At 44.3% G+C, this 9,150-nt stretch overlaps 1 non-coding gene across 1 annotated transcript; it reads left to right on the top strand.

Annotated features, from left to right (window-relative positions):
- The first annotated feature begins 3,334 nt into the window (after positions 1–3,334).
- Positions 3,335–3,453, top strand: LOC126286287 (U5 spliceosomal RNA). Its single transcript, XR_007551682.1, has one exon. It is a non-coding gene; the product is annotated as a U5 spliceosomal RNA (small nuclear RNA).
- Positions 3,454–9,150: the final 5,697 nt, after the last annotated feature.

Here is a 9,150-nt window from a genome sequence, read left to right as displayed (position 1 = left end):
TATTGTGATGAACCAGTTGCTCGGCCACCATTGACCAGACGTTTTCAATTGCTTGCAGATCTGGAGAATGAGCTGTCGAGGGCAGCGATCGAACATTTTCTGTATCCAGAAAGGCCCGTACTAGACCTGCAACATACGGTCGTGCGTTATCCTACTGAAATGTAGGGTATCGCAGGGATCGAATGATGGGTAGAGCCACGGGTCGTAACACATCTGAAATATAACCTCCACTGTTCAAAGTGCCGGTAATGCGAACAAGAGGTGACAGAGACGTGTAACCAATGGAACCTCATACCATCACGACGGGTCATACGCCCGTATGGCGATGACGAATACACGCTTCCAATGTGCGTTCACCGCGATGTCGCCAAACACGGATGCGACCATCATGATTCTGTAAACAGAACCTGGATTCATCCAAAAAAATGACGTTTTGCCATTCGTGCTGCCAGGTTCGTCGTTGAGTACACCATCGCAGGCGCTCCTGTCTGTGATGCCGAGTCAAGGGTAACCGCAGCAACAGTCTCCGAGCTGATAGTCTATGCTGCTGCAGACGTCGTCGAACTGTTCGTACAGATGGTTGTTGTCTTGCAACCGTCCCCATCTCTTGACTCGAGACGTGGCTGCACCATCCGTTAAAGCCATGCGGATAAGATGCCTGTCATCTCGACTATTAGCGATAAAAAGCCGTTTGGATCCAGCACGGCCTTCCGTATTACCCTCCTGAACCCAACGATTCTATATTCTATTAAGAGTCATTGGCTCTCGACCAACGCGAGCAGCAATGTCGCGATGGGATAAACTGCAATCGCAATAGGTTACAATCCGACCTTTATCAAAGACGGAAGCGTGATTGTACGTATTTCTCCTCCTTACACGAGGCATCACAACAACGTTTCACCAGGCAATGCCGGTCAACTGCTGTTTGTCTATGAGAAATCGGTTGAAAACTTTCCTCATGTCAGCACGTTGTAGGCTTCGCACCGGTGCCAATCTTGTGTGAATGCTCTGAAAAGCTAACCATTTGCGTATCACAGCATCTTCTTCCTGTCGGTTAAATTTCCCGTCTATAGCACGTTATCTTCATGATGTAGCAATTTTAATGGCCAGTAGTGTACATATAGGCTTCGCTGGCCCGAGAGGCAGGCACGAAGTTCGGCGATTGGCGGTAGCGTAGCGACAAGAGCTGGTCACGAGGTCCGAGCGGCCGAAGCCACTAGCTGCCCAAGGAGGACCTGCGGAGAGCGAAGATACCGGAGTACTTCCCCGGGGTGAGCGACGTCTACGAGCAGCAGGCCGACATCCCGTCGGTGGGTTGGCAACATTCGTGTCGGACGAGCGCTCGTGGCCTGGCTGCCCTCTTCTACCTACCATACAACGGCACCACTCAGTAAAGGTTAAACAGATTAGCAAACGATATGACTTCAAAGCAAATCTGTTTGACCTTTAAGCACAGATGCGCATCTTAACCCCAACCTTTCGACATACAGCTTTTGAACTAAAAGCTAAGTCATTTATTTTGAGTAACTGAATCACTCTTGCGGTCAGTAGTGCTTATATAGTTTTCATGTGTTGCAGAAGGGCACTTAATAAGACAGACTGTGGGCAGCAGGGTAGTAGACACCGCTGTTCCTCCCGAAAACTGGCGGGCTGCAGGCCGGCCGTCTTGTAATCATTGTCATATTGTTTGCTGATTTGCAACACAGCACATCAGATTTCTTTTGCAAAGATTAAAAGCGTATTCAACTTAACGTTAAGGTCAAAAAATTTTTCCAAATTTTTTCACTTTGTTAAAGACAATGTTATGGTTAAATGCTTCGATTTTCTGTAAAACACAGTTAATAAATTGGTAAATAAACAGGTTGTGCGAAAAGAAAGTTATATTGGTAGGTCCTCCTTCCCACGTTTTCCTTAATTCCAGTAAGTACCGAGTATCAGTCTTGGTAGTACTGAATATGACGATGCCCTGTCCTGAGATTATCTGATGAAGGCCCACGCGGGCGAAAAGCGTAATAAATAAATTACAAATTTGCAGCCTATGACTGTTATTACAATCATCTGCTCACGCTCGAATTCCACGGCATTAGTTTCTGTTCCGTTAGTATGTCTTTGTCCTTTTAACTGGGCTGCTACCGAGGAAGGGGGCGCAGTGGTTAGCACACTGGACTCGCATTCGGGAGGACGACGGTTCAATCCCGCGTCTTGTCATCCTGATTTAGGTTTTCCGTGATTTCCATAAATCGTTCCAGGCAAATGCCGGGATGGTTCCTTTGAAAGGGCACGGCCGGCTTCCTTCCCCGTCCTTCCCTAATCCGATGAGACCGTGCCGGCCGGAGTGGCCGTGCGGTTCTAGGTGCTACAGTCTGGTACCGAGCGACCGCTACGGTCGCAGGTTCGAATCCTGCCTCGGTCATGGATGTGTGTGTTGTCCCTTGGTTACTTAGGTTTAAGTAGTTCTACGTTCTAGGCCACTGATGACCTCTGAAGTTAAGTCGGATAGTGCTCAGAGCCATTTGAACCATTTTTGATGAGACCGATGACCTCGCAGTTTGGTCTCTTCCCCCAAACAACCCCAACCCCAGCTGGGCCGCTGAAGAGAATTCATATTCTTTAGCCAGCTTCTCCCATCGCTTAGGCGAGTGAAATGGCAATAAAGAAGGAACACGCCTGAGTTGTCCAGAACTGCTGCACTGCTGGTTGGCTGGCCCAGTGGTCCGGGAACCACACAGTGTCGGCGAGTTTCTCGTGCTTGCCCTTCGCTTCTCTGCAGAACGCCCCCCCCCCCCCCCCTCTTACCCATCACACCTGTATATCGAGCGCCGGTCGGCAATCGCCTGTGTGTCAGGGACAGGGGCAGGGACGCGTCACGCCTCAGGCATTGATGGCGCCTAATTTCGCGCAGACAGCCGGCGCTCTGCGTCAAAGTGGGCAGGAGGCTACGCGCGCTGAATGCGTGATTTCTGCTGCGTGCCGCCTGTCGCTTACCGCTCTCGCCTGCCCTCAAAGGGCGCCCCGGTGCAGACTGGCTCTGGCTCTCCAGAGGCGGGTGGCCGGCGCCGCACCAGCTGACACCTGCGACGCCGTCCCACATTGCAGCCCGTGTGTCGCACGCATTCCTAACAAGGGAACCTCCCCATCGCACCCCCCTCACATTTAGTTGTAAGTTGCCACAGTGCTTAGCCCTTGAAAAAACCAAACACAGATCAATCGAAAAAAACAGGAAGAAGTTGTGTGAAACTATGAAAAACTAAGCAAAACATACAAATGGAGTAGTCCATGCGCAAGATTGGCAGCATCAAGGTTAGACTGAACTCAAGAGCGCCGTGGTCCCGCGGCACTCTGGTTTCCCTTCTAAACGAATAAATCTTTCGCCTTTTACTAAAGATTTCCGTGGAGGGGAACATGAAATGAGTCTGTAAGGTATTTTTCGTAGTGCTCGGCTATTGCTGAGCCATACGACAAAGTTTGAAGTTAAATGAGGGTAGAAAGAAAATTGAAACGAAATTCCCAAACTGTGACTGGAAAGCTGTATGGCGGAACATCAACTATTCCGGGCTATCTACAGACGCTATTTCCGCATGGTACAAAACAGTTAATAATGTCATCAGTACCAATGAGATCTGGTGGATACACTCACCCACAGATTCACCTGTGGTGGCAATGTGCATAACTGGAATTGGATCAGGCAACAAATCGCCTTTCTCACCAGATCCTCTACCGAATATATAACGCCATCGCTCCTCCTGAGACCAGACATGACATACTTTCCGAAATTAAAAACCAACGCCATTAGCTGGTTACTGGGAAAATATGTTGGTTATGTCATCCAAAAACTTGGGTCGGACAACGAGATAGAATTCCGCGTTTACATGAAGCGTGAATATGCAAAAATCAGCACGTATCGCAACCACAAGAAGCACTACGGCAACATGCTGAAGATCATTTTTGAAAGAATGGGTGTTGGTTAAACATGTCGAACCACTACAACACCTTGAACGAAAACGAACAGAAGAAAATTAAAAGTCACTTTGTTTCTTATTATTATTTACTATTACCTTGCTTCCGGAACTTTTTTTTTCAAAACATTTTGTTTAAAATTACTCGCGTTCGATTTCCAAAGTGTTTGTGTGATTCGAGAAGAATTGTTAAGTTTTTATCAGTGTTCAGTTTCTACTCACAGAAGTGGTTTCTTTGTCTTTCTTACATCAGAGAATGGGAATTTTGTGTTAAGATTTCTGCATACCTAGTGCTATGACCCAACAGGGAACATGAAAATGGGGTGGGAGGGGTTTGGACCTCGACGCACTGGCAGTGCCGTGAAGAGACCCCAACGCTAGTGTGGCGTGTACCACGCCCTGACCATCCTAAAAATAAAATAAATAAATAAATAAAAAATAAAAAATAAATAAAAAATTAAAATAAAAGTGGTTAATAAAAATTGGATTGCTGAAAAAAAGGAGGGATGAAAAAGTGGGTAGTGAAAAAAAGAAAAAACAAAAAAGATGGAAAAAAGAAAAAAGTGGTTATTATGAGCAGATGCGGAACGAGAGGTCCTAGGTTCAAGCCATTCTTCTAGCGAAAAGTTTAATTTTTTATTTTCAGACCATTATCAAAGTTCAGTCACTCACACACAATCAACTTCGCTCTCCAAAATTCCAGGTCATGTTCATATTTGCTTGGACATATGCAGGATTTGACGGTCTACACACGGAAAAATTTGAAAACGTTAGAAACATACGTTTTGACAGACCACAGGGAAAACTGTGCGACTGTGAAACTGTTGCATTCATTTGTTGCAGTTTATGTGTGAAACCCTTATGTTTTCATCACTTTTTGGGAGTAATTTTCACATCCACAAGAAATCCTAAATCGGGCAACGTAGAAGAATCTTTTTACCCATTCGCCAAGTGTACAAGTTAGGTGGGTCGACAACGTATTCCTGTCATGAGACGCACATGCCGTCACCAGTGTCGTATAGAATATATCAGACGTGTTTTCCTGTGGAGTAATCGGTTGACGTATGACCTTGCGATCAAATGTTTTCGGTTCCCATTGGAGAGGCACGTCCTTTCGTCTACTAATCGCACGGTTTTGCGGTGCGATCGCAAAACACAGACACTAAACTTATTACAGTCTCGTCTCGTCAATGAACTAATGGACAGATCATAACTGTGCGAAAATCAAGAAAACCTTTTCGCTCGAGTGGAGACTTGAACCACGAACGTCTCATTCCGCAGCTGCTCACGACAACCACGGGACCTCGGCGCTCCTGATCTCAGGTTAACCTTGATGTTGCCTATCTTCGCTTGGACTATTCAGTTTGTATATTTTGCTTATTTTTTCATAGTTCCACACAACTTCTTCCTGTTTTCTCGATTGATCTGTGTTCAGTTTTTCAAGGATTATCCACTGTGCCAACGTATTACTAAATCTGAGGGGGGTGCTATGCGGAGGTTCCCTTGTAAGAACATCTCCTAACACATCGAAAGTTTTGCTGTGACTGGGATTCGAGTGTGGAGCTCCTCCTTATTGCAGATAACAGCCCCGATTAGTGAGGTACCTAGAGCACACTTTCATAACCGGATCTGGCCTTCCACAGGCTGTATAAAAACGTGCCAGTATCAAAACAATACAAACAAAATCCGTAAGAAATGGCTCAGAGCACTATGGGACTTAACAGCTGTGGTCATCAGTCCCCTATAATTTTGAACTTCTTAAACCTAACTAACCTAAGGACATCACACACATCCATGCCCGAGGCAGGATTCGAACCTGCGACCGTAGCAGTCGCACAGTTCCGGACTGCGCGCCTAGAAAAAAAAAATCCGTAAGATCATGGGTCGGAAAAACCTTCACTAAGGAGATTGTTACTGAACCTAACGATTTCACATGTAAATAAATCGACTTCTAGTTTCCTAAGGGGGGTAGGACGTGAAACGGGCCGTCTTAGAGCAGGAGAGGCACCACAGGACATTTTAATTTACACTGTCTTTACTTTTACAAATAAATTCGTAAAATTTTGTCAGCATGACCAGGAAGGATTCAGGCTTCACACTCATAGCAGAGGAAGTTCGAAAACATAACAAAACAAATTTCGTTTACATGTGAAATTTCCTCATTTTTTCACTTGGTATGGGCTGCATTTGTTGCTGTAGGTACACTTTCCTTCATAAGTAAGAGATAATCTTCGATGAATTTTGCACAGCATACAAACCATACTTACAGGTGTACGAAACTCTAGAAGTTCCTAAACCTGTTAAAAACTGTGGTAATAATTGATATAATTAACTATAAAATTCGAGTTTTCTCTAAACACTAAGTTTAAAACCTAACAGCCCATTCATTTTTCCATAGATGAAACAAATTATAGAGTTTCATACTCCTGTATGTATGGTTTGTAAGGTGTGCAAAAGTAATCGAAGAATCTCTCTTACTTATGAAGAAAAGTGTACCTATAGCAACAAATGCAACCAACAGTAAGTGAAAAAAATCATGAAATGTCACATTTAAAAAATATTATTTTTTCGTGTTTTTGGACTACCTCTGCTATGAGTGTGAATCCTGAATCCTTACTGGTCATGTTGACAAAGTTTCATGAATTTATTTCTAAAAGTATAGACAATGCAAATTAAAATGTCCTGTGGTGCCTCTCCTTCTCGAAGCCGGCCCGTTTGACCTCCTACCCCCCTTAAAGTTTTCATAGCAGGGAAAATATTTCTTTTTAACTACAAAAAAATCAGTTTCTGAGCTGTTGTAATAGCTGCGCTTGCTTTAATATGGTACAGAGTTGTAGTGGGGCAAAGAGGGTTCTGGGACACTTTTTATATCAGATTGATAAGTTAATGAATTAAATTGATTAATTAAACCACTCGTCTCCATCCCCTCAACCTATAGTTATGCTAAGTAGTTTGTGACAACCTTGGGGTTCATTTATGATCCCTTGGAGGTAATCTGTCCTTCTGAGGAACCTTCATGACCTCATCCTCTCCCACCCTACTTGGGTAAGGGACACTTTTTTTTGTCATACAGCCCAAGTTCAGTTATTAACCTCTTTTCTTCATTTCCCCTTCTCCACTTCTCCCCCTCCCCTCCTTCACTTTTTGTCCTCTCTCCCACTTCGAAATTGGAGGGAAAAAGGTGCAGTCTGTGCTGAGCTGCTGGAGAGAAAGGGTATAGATCAGTGTCTTTAATTATTTACTTTACTTTTGAGGGTGTTATACTGCTGATGCGTTATCCTACAGCTGCCCCCATAGTCCGCCCTCCCCCGACCCCACTTTGTGCCACCCCCACCCCACTTTTTTCGATCGTGCTTGTACATGTCTGCCTCAGAGGTTGAAGACCGACTGTTGTAGTCCACAACACCGCTAACAGATGGTGCTCGAAACTGTCCTACAGCCACCCAAACCCATCCCCACACTCGTGATCTCGCAGGAAAAAGACTAGGATGGAAGGTACTGTCTTTATTTTTGGCAGGAAATGTGTTCAATTGATGAGATGCTGGTGTGGATGAGTCTAAGGGAAATACTTCTCTCCAAATAACGGTGACGTAGCAGGATGAATTGAGTATGCAATTCGCAAGTCATAGACACTACTGCCTGCACAAGATCAGTTTGTGTTTTTTGAGGCAACGGGAAACAACTTCGTCCTGTTCCTCTGTCCCAGACTGAATGAACTAGAGTTGCTTGCCTTGGTTATGGGGCTCAACTCAGGATGCTTGAAATGGGTTTTTTCCCTTTCTGATTGGATGTGTGTGTATATTTTCACCTTGCTGTGTTATCTAGTCCATAATACAACTTCAATTTAGTGGGAAACTTCCTACAGCCACTGCCAGAAGAATTATCTCCTACTGATCTACAAGATCTCGAAAATGGAACCACGGTAAGAGGGGATAGGAAAGCAAACTATCACTGAGGTGTAAGTAGAGCAGCCGCCTATCAGTCTACAAGTGCATAGCTGTTGAGGAACTTGTGTGCAGGTACACATTAAGAAGATATAGGCCAGCAGACTATCACTGAAGCGAAGGAAGGCGAATACTAACTACCACAAGCGATGGAAAACGGTAAATTGCTCGAATTACACATCAAAATTGTCATGAAAAGGAAGCAACACATGAATGGATTTCTACTAGCCCTTGTCTTTTTACCTACTTCGTCCTCTGCTGCCTTCACTACTTCATCCCTCAAAGCTACCCACTCTTCTTCTATTGTATTTCTTTCCCCTATTCCTGTCAATTGTTCCCTTATGCTCTCCCTGGAACTCTGTACAACCTCTGGTTCTTTCAGTTTATCCAGGTCCCATCTCCTTAAATTCCCACATTTTTGCAGTTTCTTCAGTTTTAATCTACAGGTCATAACCAATAGATTGTGGTCAGAGTCCACATCTGCCCCTGGAAATGTCTTACAATTTACAACTTGGTTCCTATATCTCTGTCTTACCATTATATAATCTATCTGATACCTTTTAGTATCTCCAGGCTTCTTCCATGTATACAACCTCCTTTCATGATTCTTACACCAAGTGTTAGCTATGATTAAGTTGTGCTCTGTGCAAAATTCTACCAGGCGGCTTCCTCTTTCATTTCTTAACCCCAATCCATATTCACCTACTACGTTTCCTTCTCTCCCTTTTCCTAAACTCGAATTCCAGTCATCCATGACTATTAAATGTTTGTCTCCCTTCACTATCTGAATAATTTCTTTTATTTTACCATACAATTCTTCAATTTCTTCGTTATCTGCATAGCTAGTTGGCATATAAACTTGTACTACTGTAGTAGGTGTGGGCTTCGTATCTATCTTGTCCACAATAAGGCGTTCACTATGCTGTTTGTAGTAGCTTACCCGCATTCCTATTTTCCTATTCATTATTAAACCTACTCCTGCATTACCCCTATTTGATATTGTGTTTATAACCCTGTAGTCACCTGACCAGAAGTCTTGTTCCTCCTGCCACCGAACTTCACTAACTCCCACTATATCTAACTTTAACCTATCCATTTCCCTTTTTAAATTTTCTAACCTACCTGCCCCATTAAGGGATCTGACATTCCACGCTCCGATCCGTAGAATGCCAGTTTTCTTTCTCCTGATAACGACATCCTCCCGAGTAGTCCCCGCCCGGAGATCCGAATGGGGGACTATTTTACCTCCG

The sequence above is a fragment of the Schistocerca gregaria genome, chromosome 1 (assembly GCF_023897955.1).
Source record: "Schistocerca gregaria isolate iqSchGreg1 chromosome 1, iqSchGreg1.2, whole genome shotgun sequence".
NCBI lineage: Eukaryota > Metazoa > Arthropoda > Insecta > Orthoptera > Acrididae > Schistocerca > Schistocerca gregaria.
Note: the sequence above shows the minus strand (reverse complement) of the source record. Positions and strands in the feature narration are given on the sequence as shown.